The sequence below is a fragment of the Lepidochelys olivacea genome, assembly GCF_965140295.1.
Source record: "Lepidochelys olivacea isolate rLepOli2 genome assembly, chromosome: 16".
NCBI lineage: Eukaryota > Metazoa > Chordata > Testudines > Cheloniidae > Lepidochelys > Lepidochelys olivacea.
Genome location: NC_140426.1, coordinates 7,510,657 through 7,523,693, shown reverse-complemented (window position 1 = coordinate 7,523,693; position 13,037 = coordinate 7,510,657). Strand labels below are relative to the sequence as shown.

At 51.6% G+C, this 13,037-nt stretch overlaps 1 protein-coding gene across 1 annotated transcript in view; it reads right to left on the bottom strand.

Moving 5' to 3' along the window:
• Positions 1 to 13,037, bottom strand: part of NPDC1 (neural proliferation, differentiation and control 1) — a 127,647-nt gene that overhangs the window by 71,867 nt on the left and 42,743 nt on the right. The gene's annotated exons all lie outside the window — the stretch shown is intronic.

Genomic DNA, 13,037 nt, shown 5'->3' with positions numbered 1-13,037 from the left:
AGCACTGCACAGGCCAGTCACTAACTCCCTGCCCACCAGCGAGGTAGGCAGGTATTCCCATTGCTAGAGATGGAAAACTTGAGACACAGAAAAGGTTAAGTCACTTGCCTTAGGTCACAAAACTAGTCAGTGGCAGAGGCAAGAACAAATCCAAACATCTTCACATCTTCCACAGTGACACCCAGAGCGCCCAATCAGATCCGGGGGCGGGCACAGTCCCTGCCCCAAAGAACATACAGCTGAAATTACAGTCTCCTGCTCCAGCCACTAGATTCATTTTGCCCCGTAATATATTTGAGTTCATTTTTAAAAATCCCTGAGATCTGAAGAGTGTATTGGGACGGTCACTTCCCACAGCAGCAAGCACCTTCACCGTCACATTTCTGAAGGAGCAGGAAGGATGTGGAACAGGAACTAAGCAAAGCCTGCCGTGAGTGGGGCTTAGCCAGGCGGATTTTACCCCTTGGGAAGGCCAAGGGAAACTCAACGGGAGACGGACATAACTAGAGCTTTGCGCCAGTTTGATCTTCTTCCCTTTCAGCTCTGGACTGCATTGCTGCCAGGACAGCTTAACGACGGGATTTGCTGCTTTCTACCTTCGGGCCATGTGGGTCAGTCCTGTTTATAAAACAGCTTTAAAAATGCAAAGAGGAGCAAAGAGGAAGACTGCCGGCGAATGGAAGGATCCTGCCCATTCCAGCTATGACCAGACGTGCCCAGGTCTCATGATGACTATATGCCACATGGGAAAAGATCTGTGTGCTTCGGAAGTAAAGATCTAGGTCTTAACTCCCCATAGGCTTGAGTTTTAACATCTCAACATTAAGCGGCCTTTCCCATTCGGCCAGGCAGAACCACAGCAATCCGTGCTCAGCAAAGCAAGGCACAGAAATAACATTTCACTGTACAGTGGCTGGGAAATGCTTCCATATAAATGCAGTAAGGGTGGACAGCACCTGAGTCCCCTCCGGGCCTAAGCCAAACTGATGACTCAAAATACCCATGCAAGCCTGATTTTCAAGGGGGACAAGGTGGGTGAGGTCACATCTTTTATTGGACCAACTTCTGTGGGTGAGAGAGACGAGCTTTCAATCTACACAGAGCTCTTTCTCAGGTCTGGGAAAGGTACTTAGTGTCACAGCTAAATACAAAGTCGAAAGTTTAGCATAAGTTGTTAGGTAATAGCAGCCACTTTCACATTGAATGGTCCTTTAGAATATGTGCTAACAACCTTGTATTTGAGTACCTTTCCCAGACTTGAGGAAGAGCTCTATGGGCCTGGACAGCTTGTCTCTCTCACCAACACAAGCTGTTGCAATAAAAGATATTAACTCACCCACCTTGTCTCTCTAATATCCTGGAACCCACCCAGCTACAACCACAACGGATTTTCATGGGTCATTTGGCCTAAGACTCAAGGATCACAACAATAATCGCAGCAGAGTTCGGGCATGTCTATGCTACAAAGTTAAGTCGACGTAAGGCAGCTTACGTCAGCCTAACTACATAAGCGTACACACTAGTGTTCCTCCTGCCACTGTAACTCACAGGCCATGCCAACCTAGTAAATCCACCTCGACAACAGGTGTAAGGCTTAGGCCGACATAGTTCAGGCCAGGAATTCTTCACCTTTTTCTTTCTGAGACCCCCCCCCAACATGGTATAAAAACTCCATGGCCCACCTGTGCCACAACAACTGTTTTTCTGCATATAAAAGCCAAGGCCAACATTAGGGGGTAGCCAGCAGGGCAATTGCCCGGGGCTCCATGCCACAGGGGGTCCCGTGAAGCTAAGTTGAGGGAGAGATAGCTCAGTGGTTTGAGCATTGGCCTGCTAAACCCAGGGTTGTGAGTTCAATCCTTGAGGGGGCCATTTAGGGATCGGGGCAAAAATTGGGGATTGGTCCTGCTTTGAGCAGGGGGTGGGACTAGATGACCCCCTGAGGTCCCTTCCAACCCTGATATTCTATGATTCTAAGTTGCTCAGGCTTCAGCTTCAGCCCCAGGTGGTGGGGCTTTGGCTTTCTGCTCTGGGCCCCGGTGAGTCTAAGGTTGGCCCTGCTTGGCAGACACCCTGAAACCTGCTCACGGCCCCCCAGGGAGCCTCAGACCCCTAGTTGAGAACTGCGGGTTCAGGCGACAGTGTCTGTAAAGATTCTGGGTTACTTGCATCACCTATTAGCTGTCAGCCAGAGCCGTGAGAAATTGACAAGAATGTCAATTTCACTGCTGGTAGGGTCCCTGTTTTGAAATTAAGCAGAGGGAATGGGAGAGGGGGTGTTTCAGCTGTGAGCCCCAGCATTGCTGACAGCTGGAGCCTCGCTGCCCGGCGCAGAGAGCCCAGGGTGTGGGCTCCCCGCAGAGCAACCAGCTGGAGCCCAGGCTCTCAAGTTGGTGCAAGCACTCCTGGTGGGGACGGTCACCACCCACAGAAGGAGGGTAATGTGGACACGAAAAACCACAGTAATTTCTGCAGTGGCTGTACATCGACCTAACACAGGTCGACTTAATTGTGTAGCGCAGACCTGGCCTTAGTCCTAGAAGTCTGCTTCAGAACAAAGAGAATTGAGACTGCAGTGACAGTGGCTCTCCCTACAGGTCAGGGGAGGAGGTAATGTAATGGCCAAGTAAAAAGGGGGTTCCATGCTACGTATCCAGATACCAGGCCTGGCCAGGCTGATGGTTCTTTTGGGGTGTCTGCATTTGGGACCATTTCTTTTCTAAATGATTCATTTCTGGTTCTCAACTAGTTGTTTCCAGTAGCGCCCCTATTGTGCGAGGCCCTGTGTGGCAGAAAGCTGCTGTCCTGGCCCTGAAGAGCTCAGTCTTAAGCAGAGGTGGGCAAACTACGGCCCGTGGGCCACATCCGGCCCGCAGGACCCTCCAGCCCGGCCCCTGAGCCCCTGGCCCGGGAGGCTTGGCCCCAGCCCCTCCCCTGCTGTCCCGCCTCCCGCGCAGCCTCAGCTCAGTGCGCCGCTGGCGGGATGCTCTGGGCAGGGGGGCTGCGAACTCCTGGGCAGTGCAGCTGCAGAGCCTGGCCAGACTCTGTGTCTGGGCCGCGTGGTAAGGGGGCGGGGGTGGATAGAGGGCAGGGGAGCTGGGGCGTAGTCAGGGGGCGGATAGGGGTCGGGGCGGTCAGAGGGCGGGGAACAGGGGGGTTGAATGGGGGCAGGGGTCCCGGAGGGGGCAGTCAGGAAGGAAAGGGGGGGTTGGATGGGGTGGCGGGGGGGCAGTCAGGGGCAGGGGTTCCGGGGCCAGTCAGGGGCCAGAGAGAAGGCGGGGGTTGGATGGGGCAGGGGTTCCAGGGCAGCTGTCAGGGAACAGGGGGGTTGGATGGGGCAGGAGTCCTGGTGGGGAGGGACTGTCGGGGCGAGAAGCGGGGAGGGGAGGAAGTGGGGAAGATAGGGGATGGGGGCCAGGCCATGGCCCCCTCCCCTAACCGGCCCTCAATACAATTTTTGAAACCCGATGCAGCCCTCAGGCCAAAAAGTTTGCCCGTCCCTGGTCTAAAGGGCAAAACAGAAACAAAGGGATATAACAAGCAGGGAAAGCGGCCAAGGGCATGACCAGTAACATCATAATCCAATTCTTCCCCCTGCTAGAAATACAAGAGGCTTTCCTCACCTGTCCCCACTACCCAGGGTTAAGCAGCCCACTCGGTCGCCCTTCATTCCAGTGGATCCCAGGGGGCCAGGCAACCTCTGTGCATAAAAGGACACCACTTTTCAGACACTCTGTGGGGCATGGGGGGGCCCGGTAGCAGCAGGCGTTGAGTACAGAAGTCCACTGGAAGGGGGTAGGAAGGAGATATTTTGACTCAAGGACATCCAAGGGAAGGGCTTATGTGACTGGTGGTGTCTACCCCAAGCAAGCAGGACAATTCCAGGTGCCTAAAGCGAGGCTGCTAAATCAGTGGCCTGATTTTCAAAAGTGACAAACACCCAGCGCTGCTCCTGGAGCAAGTGGGAGCAGTGGCTCAGGCAACGTACGTTAGTGCCCAGACACAGTAGCGAGGTGCCCAGCTTTAGCTCCCTGTGTTTGAAAACCCTGACTTTGCTTTTTAAAAACTCCTCTGACAGACCCGAGAGAACCATAGTCAAATTCTGCTCCTTTGCAGGATGCTGGGCTGAGCAGGTCCTGCTGGGACTGGATTTGGTGGTTTCAGGGACTCTTAGCAATTCAAAGCGGCTGCTTAAAGCACTAAGCCGTGGCCTTTGGCTTTTGAAGTAAAATTAAAGACATGAGATAGGATTAGGAAAGACATCCCTCCCCCCGCCCTTACCCCGAACAGCATCCCACCCGGATCCCGCTTGCTTTAGAAGCTCATCTCCATGCTCACCCTGCCAGAAAAGGAAAGAGGACAGACTGCACAAGGCACTCAAGCCAGCCAGTGCCGGCTCAGGCCGCTGTCACATGAGCGCCAGATGACATCCCTGGCCTTTTCCGGCAATTCTGGACTGGCAGAGTCTTCCATCACATACGTCCACCACCCACGCAATCAAAGGCTCTTGCACATGTTGGCTGGCTTCCCACGGGAATTGGTAATGCTGCTGCCAGTGCTCGGCGATATTACCCACATCACAAGAGTTCAACAATACCAATGCAGCCCAGAGACGGTGACTTTACCAACTGCCCTGGAAAATGGAGTCCAAGTGTCCATGGCAACAGTAGCGGGGTCTGTAACTGGCCCAGGTGTATTGCAAGGCTTGAATTATTTGTTCCTCAGCTGCGATTGTTTTAAGCACACACCGTCCCCAGCACCTGGCTGGGGCTTTGTATAATCAGAACAATGGGACCCAGAACAATGCTGAGTCACTGATAATTTCTGGAGACAGGACTAGAAATCACAACTGCATTAAAAAGGCAGGAGGAAAAGCAACAGAGTTATAGGCTCATAGAATATCAGGGTTGGAAGGGACCCCAGAAGGTCATCTAGTCCAACCCCCTGCTCAAAGCAGGACCGATCCCCAATTAAATCATCCCAGCCAGGGCTTTGTCAAGCCTCACCTTAAAAACCTCTAAGGAAGGAGATTCCACCACCTCCCTAGGTAACGCATTCCAGTGTTTCACCACCCTACCAGTGAAAAAGTTTTTCCTAATATCCAACCTAAACCTCCCCACTGCAACTTGAGACCATTACTCCTCGTTCTGTCATCAGCTACCACTGAGAACAGTCTAGATCCATCCTCTTTGGAACCCCCTTTCAGGTAGTTGAAAGCAGCTATCAAATCCCCCCTCATTCTTCTCTTCTGAAGACTAAACAATCCCAGTTCCCGCAGCCTCTCCTCAAGTCATGTGTTCCAGTCCCCGAATCATTTTTCTTGCCCTCTGCTGGACTCTTTCCAATTTTTCCACATTCTTCTTGTAGTGTGGGGCCCAAAACTGGACACAGTACTCCAGATGAGGCCTCACCAATGTCGAATAGAGGGGAACGATCACGTCCCTCGATCTGCTGGCAATGCCCCGACATATACATCCCAAAATGCCATTGGCCTTCTTGGCAACAAGGGCACACTGTTGACTCATATCCAGCTTCTCCTCCACTATAACCCCTAGGTCCTTTTCTGCAGAACAGCTGCCGAGCCATTCGGTCCTTAGCCTGTAGCGGTGCATGGGATTCTTTCGTCCTAAGTGCAGGACTCTGCACTTGTCCTTGTTGAACTTCATCAGATTTCTTTTCATTTAGGAGGAGGTGACCAGCCCTCTGTGGAGAAAGAAGTGGTTCGGGACTATTTAGAAAAGCTGGACGAGCACAAGTCCATGGGGCCAGATGCGCTGCATCCGAGAGTGCTAAAGGAGTTTGCAGATGTGATTGCAGAGCCATTGGCCATTATCTTTGAAAACTCATGGCGATCGGGGGAAGTCCCGGACGACTGGAAAAAGGCTAATGTAGTGCCCATCTTTGAAAAAGGGAAGAAGGAGGATCCTGGGAACTACAGGCCAGTCAGCCTCACTTCAGTCCCTGGAAAAATCATGGAGCAGGTCCTCAAGGAATCAATTCTGAAGCACTTAGAGGAGAGGAAAGTGATCAGGAACAGTCAGCATGGATTCACCAAGGGCAAGTCATGCCCGACTAATCTAATTGCCTTCTATGATGAGATAGCTGGCTCTGTGGATGAGGGGAAAGCGGTGGACGTGTTGCTCCTTGACTTTAGCAAAGCTTTTGACACGGTCTCCCACAGTATTCTTGCCAGTAAGTTAAAGAAGTATAGGCTGGATGAATAGACTATAAGGTGGATGGAAAGTAGGCTAGATTGTCGGGCTCAACGGGTAGTGATCAATGGCTCCATGTCTAGTTGGCAGCCGGTATCAAGTGGAGTGCCCCAAGGGTCAGTCCTGGGGCCGGTTTTGTTCAATATCTTCATAATTGATCTGGAGGATGGCGTGGACTGCACTCTCAGCAAGTTTGCAGATGACACTAAACTGGGAGGAGAGGTAGATACGCTGGAGGGTAGGGATAGGATACAGAAGGCCCTAGACAAATTAGAGGATTGGGCCAAAAGAAATCTGATGAGGTTCAACAAGGACAAGTGCAGAGTCCTGCACTTAGGACAGAAGAATCCAATGCACCGCTACAGACTAGGGACCGAATGGCTCGGCAGCAGTTCTGCAGAAAAGGACCTAGGGGTTACAGTGGACGAGAAGCTGGATATGAGTCAACAGTGTGCCCTTGTTGCCAAGAAGGCCAATGGCATTTTGGGATGTATATGTCGGGGCATTGCCAACAGATCGAGGGATGTGATCCTTCCCCTCTATTCGACATTGGTGAGGCCTCATCTGGAGTACTGGGTCCAGTTTTGGGCCCCACACTACAAGAAGAATGTGGAAAAATTGGAAAGAGTCCAGCAGAGGGCAAGAAAAATGATTCGGGGACTGGAACACATGACTTGAGGAGAGGCTGCGGGAACTGGGATTGTTTAGTCTGCGGAAGAGAAGAATGAGGGGGGATTTGATAGCTGCTTTCAACTACCTGAAAGGGGGTTCCAAAGAGGATGGATCTAGACTGTTCTCAGTGGTAGCTGATGACAGAACGAGGAGTAATGGTCTCAAGTTGCAGTGGGGAGGTTTAGGTTGGATATTAGGAAAAACTTTTTCACTTGGAGGGTGGTGAAATACTGGAATGCATTACCTAGGGAGGTGGGGAATCTCCTTCCTTAGAGGTTTTTAAGGTGAGGCTTGACAAAGCCCTGGCTGGGATGATTTAATTGGGGATTGGTCCTGCTTTGAGCAGGGGGTTGGACTAGATGGCCTCCTGAGGTCCCTTCCAACCCTGATATTTTATGATTCTAAGTCACAGGGAGGCGACTGTTCTTCTCGGCGCTGGCTAGGCCTCAGCTGGAGTACTGTGTCCAGGTTGGTCACCAATGGCTAGAAAGGATGTAGAGAAATCGGAAAGGATCCAGAGACAAGTAACAAAGATGATCAGAGGGATGGAACACAAACCATACGAGCAAAGGCTGAAGGAACAGGGTATGTTTAGTTTGGAAAAGAGAAGGTTAAGGGGGGGGACACACAATAGCAGCCTTCAAATATTTGAAAGGCTGACATAAAAAAAGATGGAGAAAAGTTCCTCTTTTGTCAGAGGGCAGGAAAAGAGGCAGTGGGTTCAAACTACAGCACAGCAGATTTAGATTAAGGCTCTGTCTATACTTGCAGAGTTTTTGTACTGTCAGTTTCACCGGTGACAGTGAGCCGGTGAAAGAAAAGCGCTGGTTTGTGTACTCACCCACTTCCAGAGGCGTCAGAGAGTGTTCACATTTGCAGCACTTCCATCCCCGATGAGAGCAGCGCACTAAGGGTAGCTATCCCACAGTGCAGCTCTCTCTATTTTGACAATAGGCCTTGGGGGAAGGGGGCGTGTGATCGCGGGGCATCCTGGGTCCCTGCACAGCTTCCTCCCCCCAAACACTGATCAGCTCCAGTACCTCAGCATAGCTCCAAGCAGGGGATCGTTTGCTCACGGAGCAGCCATTGTCACCTGGCCAGATGATATGTGAGCACTTGCCAAGACAACAGGCAGGGGAGTTTCAAAGTTCCCAGGGCTTTACAGGGGAAGTGGAGGACGTTTGTTTACCTGGCTGCTGGCCAGAGTGGTCACCTAGGCACTGTGGGATACCCTCAGGAAGCTAAAAGCTCTGTAAACAGGAAGAACATGTCTTCACTTGCACATCACCACAAAAGCATCCCCGGTAAGAGCTGTCCGCCTCTTGGAGAGGTGGTTTTCTTTTTGCCATGAAACTCAGAAGTTTCACTGCAAAAAGTCATTGGCAAGGGTAGATGCTCCCACAGTTTTTGCGCAAAAAAGGGACCTTTCCCCGCTTTAAATGGCAAGTGTAGACATGCCCTAAATCTCAGGGAAATCTTCCTAACTGTAGGAACAGTAGGACAGCGGAACGGACTGGCGAGGGAGGTCGTGGAATCTCCTTCACTGGAGGTTTTCAAAAGGAGGCTGGAGCCACCTGTCTTGGATGGTTTAGACACAAGAAATCCTGCCTCTTGGCAGGGGGTTAGACTGCATCACCCTTGCAGTCCCTTCTAACCCTGTGGTTCTATGAATCCCTGCTCTTTGCCAACCTCCTTTCTGTGCCTCACCCTCATCCCCTCTAGTCTCATCAATCCGGCTGTCTTCTCCTCCACTTACAACCTTCTCTCTCCACAAGAGCACTGTGGGTAGGAATGCCCTGCCCCTTGGGCCCTTCTCTCCCAGTGCACAAGCACACTGTACCTGCAGCTCTGGAATCACTCAGCTGGCAGCTAATGGCGACCGGGCCTTTGGTGTCTCCATCAGGAGCCCAGCCAGCACAGGCTGCCCTGGAGAAAAGGAAGCTGCCTCTCAGGCTTGGAGACGGGCCATGGCTTCTGCTGCCCAGAGCAGGGGAGGCTTGAGGAAACAAAAATAAAGCTCCAGGGTGCAGTAAAAAGCTGACAGCAGAGCCTCCCATCCTGCAATTGTTGCCAGGGAATTCCAGCAGCCACTGCACGATAGAGCTCAGGCTCTGGTCCCTACGACCTGGCTTCAAGGCCATTCCTCCTCCTGGGAAGGAGGGTCAGGCCAGGTAACGAGGCTCCTTGCTGCAGCAAAGTGTCTTCCAGGTAACATGAAAATGAACAAAAACTGCGGGATGGGGGTGGCGGCTTATCAAGCAAGCAGGTAGAGGGAGCAGTTCACCACCACTTCGATGCCAGGGGAAGGAGGAAAGCTCACAAGCTTTCCATGGAAAGCCGTAGAAGGTAAAGAGGGGGGGAAGAGGAGGGGATGGTGGGGGAAGAGCGTCAGATCCAGAACAGACAGTCGGTCACCCAGGACTGGAGGGGCTCCACACGGCCTAGGCATGTTAGTCTCACCGAAGGCATTCACTTGGGCAACAAAAATGTGGCCTGTGGCACAGAAGGGGTTTCAGAGGGGTGTCATTTCCCCCAGGGAGTAGGGAACAGGGATACATGGGTTAAACAGGGCCAATTACTGTGGGGACTGTCCTGCTTGTTTACAACAGACTAGATTATAGGCCTTTCACATTTGGCTGTAGGCTCCTAAGTGGCCTGGTTTTCTGCAGAATTTCACCAAGATGTACTCTGTGCATGTCAGAGAGATACAGAGAGAGACAGACAGACAAACAGACGGTTTCCCGACCCCATATTTAAGCCATGATGGCGTTCACAGCTACAACAAATTGAATCACAATCAGGAACAAAATGAGATTTCAGAGGCTGAGAGCTGCACAGTGATGCGTTGTGTCAAGACCCATTCACAAGGATGGTGAACTACTTCAGACCCTGCTCACGGCTAACAGGCAGCATGCCCAAGCCCAGGGCCATGGAGAGGCAGAGTGCGTTGTCGTCTAAGGGCTGAAACGCTTTCAATTTCACTCGGATTCCGAAAACCAGCGTGGTTATTCCAGCGCAAGTCAGTGCGCGTGGATGCTATGTTCAGAATAAAAGTGGTTGAAGTAGGTGACAAATCTACTGTAGTTAGACTGACTTTAGCCCTCTTTTATTCCAAAAAGTCTTCCACACAGACTTGCATTGGAATACACTAGTTTTAGGAATTGGAATTAAATCGGTGTGAGTGTCAGAATCGGTTTTTAATGTTCACCTTTGTTATTTTGGTGCTGGCACATATGTTCCAGCCCTCAGCAAAATATTACAGCCCAAATATTTCCGTCACCCCTCCATCCTGCAGCCACACCCTAGGGCTTTTTTTCCCCACTCATGTTGACTGATTCTCAGCTAACCCAAGTTAGTTAACATGTTTTAGGTCTCCATAGGAGACGTGGCTGAGTCTAGGATAAACCACAATCACGTGTGTCCTGGAACAAAGGGCTGTGGAGTGTCCAGACCAGCACATACAAACGTGGCTGCTAACTTGAGTTTATTGGTCACCAGTTAATCATAGTTAAAGATCTCCACCACTGAAAACCCTAGGTGCTGAACAATGGTGCTCTTCACTGGAACAATGCCCTGGCAGAAAGCTGCAGCTCTCCTTTCTCCCTTTGACGGCTCCCATTCATGCCTGGCCTCTTCTAATTGTTCTGCAAAGGGAACGACATTGGGGACTCAGTTTCTGCCTTAGATTCCGGGAGGATGCTAGACTGCCCTCTCCCCCACAGGGATCATCACTGCTCACATCAGATCTCCCTTCCCCTTCTCCACTCCCTGCAGATTACTCTGCCCTGTTAGCATGGTCTCACCCTCTCTGGGACATTCCCTCAGTAATTCTGAGCAGTCAGAGGAGACCGAAAGGATTTTAAGAATCAGGTTTACTTGGAGATGAATGGAAATCACTCCCAGCTATGCCGTCAGAGCTGTTGCCTTTCTGATTCCATTTAGCAGCAGCATGTGCTGTGCGTGTGATTGAGTCTGTGGGCCATCATAACGGAGATCGATATGACTGCAACCAAGTTAAAAGGCACCACACTGCAAGAAGCCTTCGCGAGACCTGTTTTGTGCACAGGTTTAGTTCACCCAGTCTTCAGGACTGTCCAGCCTGTCAAGAAAAACTGCTCCTGTTCCCAGCAGCCTTTGCCAAGAATTGTGTGTGGCTTACACCACTCGGTCACGGTGCAGAATTTCAGCAAACAGCAGCCTTCAGGCTCAAAGCTGGCACAATCAGAGACCTGCACCAACAGCCCTGCGAGAGCCACGTTGACAGGCTGTGCTGGACAGCACAAGGCGGGAGATAGGAAGCTATTGCTGCATAAAAGGAACAGGGGAAACAAAAGACTCATCTGGTCCTTGGCTCTGGGGTTTATCACAGCTCCCTGTCACCAATCACTGCTCTGCTTTAAATGCGCCATTTAGAGGCAAAAAGAACAGGAGGACTTGTGGCACCTTAGAGACTAATCAATTTATCTGAGCACAAGCTTTCGTAAGCTACAGCTGACTTCATCGGATGCAGACTAACACGGCTGCTACTCTGAAACCTGTCATTTAGAGGCAGTTTGCCCCCTTCCCCGGGAGCGGAGCCCATCAGCCGTAACAAACACCCTCGAACAGTCGAGCCGGTGGTTACATTTTTGAAGCCTGTGGCATGCTGAATAATTAATGCTGCGGTGGATAAAATGACGCAGTAAACTCTTGGGACGAGGTACTACAGCCCAGGCAGACGCCCTGCCCCACCTTCCACACGGGAAGCTGTCACCAAAGAGAAATGATACAAACAATCGAGGGGCAGAATGCAGTTGAGTGGAGGAGGGAGTCTGGCGGTAAATCTGCCAAGCACATCTCAGAATAACCAGACCTGAACCGGAACAGCACAGAGCACAACAGCTCAGGAGAGACAAGCCCGGGCAGATCGAGCTGAAGCAACATTTGCCCAAGTCACTTCCAGCTCTGGAGCCCTTTGAATCACAGAATCATAGACTTTAAGGTCAGAAGGGACCATTATGATAGTCTAAGTCCAGTGGTCTCCAAACTTTTTTCATTGTGCACCCCATCAGTAAAATTTTTTTGAGCATGCACCCCCAATATATGTATATTTATTTATGTATAAATTATATACATGTACTACTGTACTAATATATTGTGTAAATTATAAAACACAAAAAATAGAAATTAAAAAACGATGAGATAAAGATGAAACAAACAATATTTTTTAAAATGTTTATTTTATTTTATTTATTAACGGTACAAAAAACCTTTTTGCTCTCACTACAAATTATTATTAATAATAATAAGAGCAATGTGATTGAATATGCTTTATTATTTTTGAAAATCTTGGTTTAACACTGTGATAGAGCGGGCGCTCAGGGTGGGGTGCGGGGTCGGGGAGGGAGTTAGGGGGCGGGAGGGCGCTCAGGGTGGGGGTACGGGAGGAGGCTCAGGGCTGGGGCAGGCAGGAGGTGCAGAGCACTTACCTGGGGCAGCCCCTGTTTGGTGCAGGGGGTGTGCAGGTGGCTTTGCACAGCACCACGCCCATGGCCACGATTCTGGGAGCTGCCCCCCCCCGGCAGGAAGGGCCACCCGGAACACGGGGGCTTTAGGGGTTTCGGGGCCCCGGGGCCCTGGCCTGCAGCTCTAAAGCCCCTTTCAGAATGCAACCCTGAGAGCCTGGGCCGGAGGACTCAGCAGGAGCAGGGGCAGCCGCGAAGCCAGCGGCCGGAGAGAAGGGGAAAGGGAAGGGGAAAGCGCGGCTTCTTTCCGGCCACTGGCTGTGCGGCTGCCCCTGCTCCTCCATGGGCCGGAGGCCTCAGGGCCGCCCCCCCCTTTCTTTCCCCCCCTCCGGCGGTGCTCCTGCTGCGCCGCCCTTTTGCTCCAGCATCGCTCCTCTTGCTGCGCCCCCACTCGATCATCCTGCGCACCCCACTTCGGAGACCACTGGTCTAGCCTGACCTCCTGCACAACGCAGGCCACGGAATCTCACCCACCCACCCCTGTAACAAACCCCAACTTATGTCTGAGCGACTGAAGACCTCAACTCGCGGTTTAAAGACTTCAAGGTGCAGAGAATCCTCCAGCAAGTGACCCATGCCCCACGCTGCAGAGGAAGGCAAAAAACCCCCAGGGCCTCTGTCAATCTGCCCTGGGGGAAAATTCCTTCCC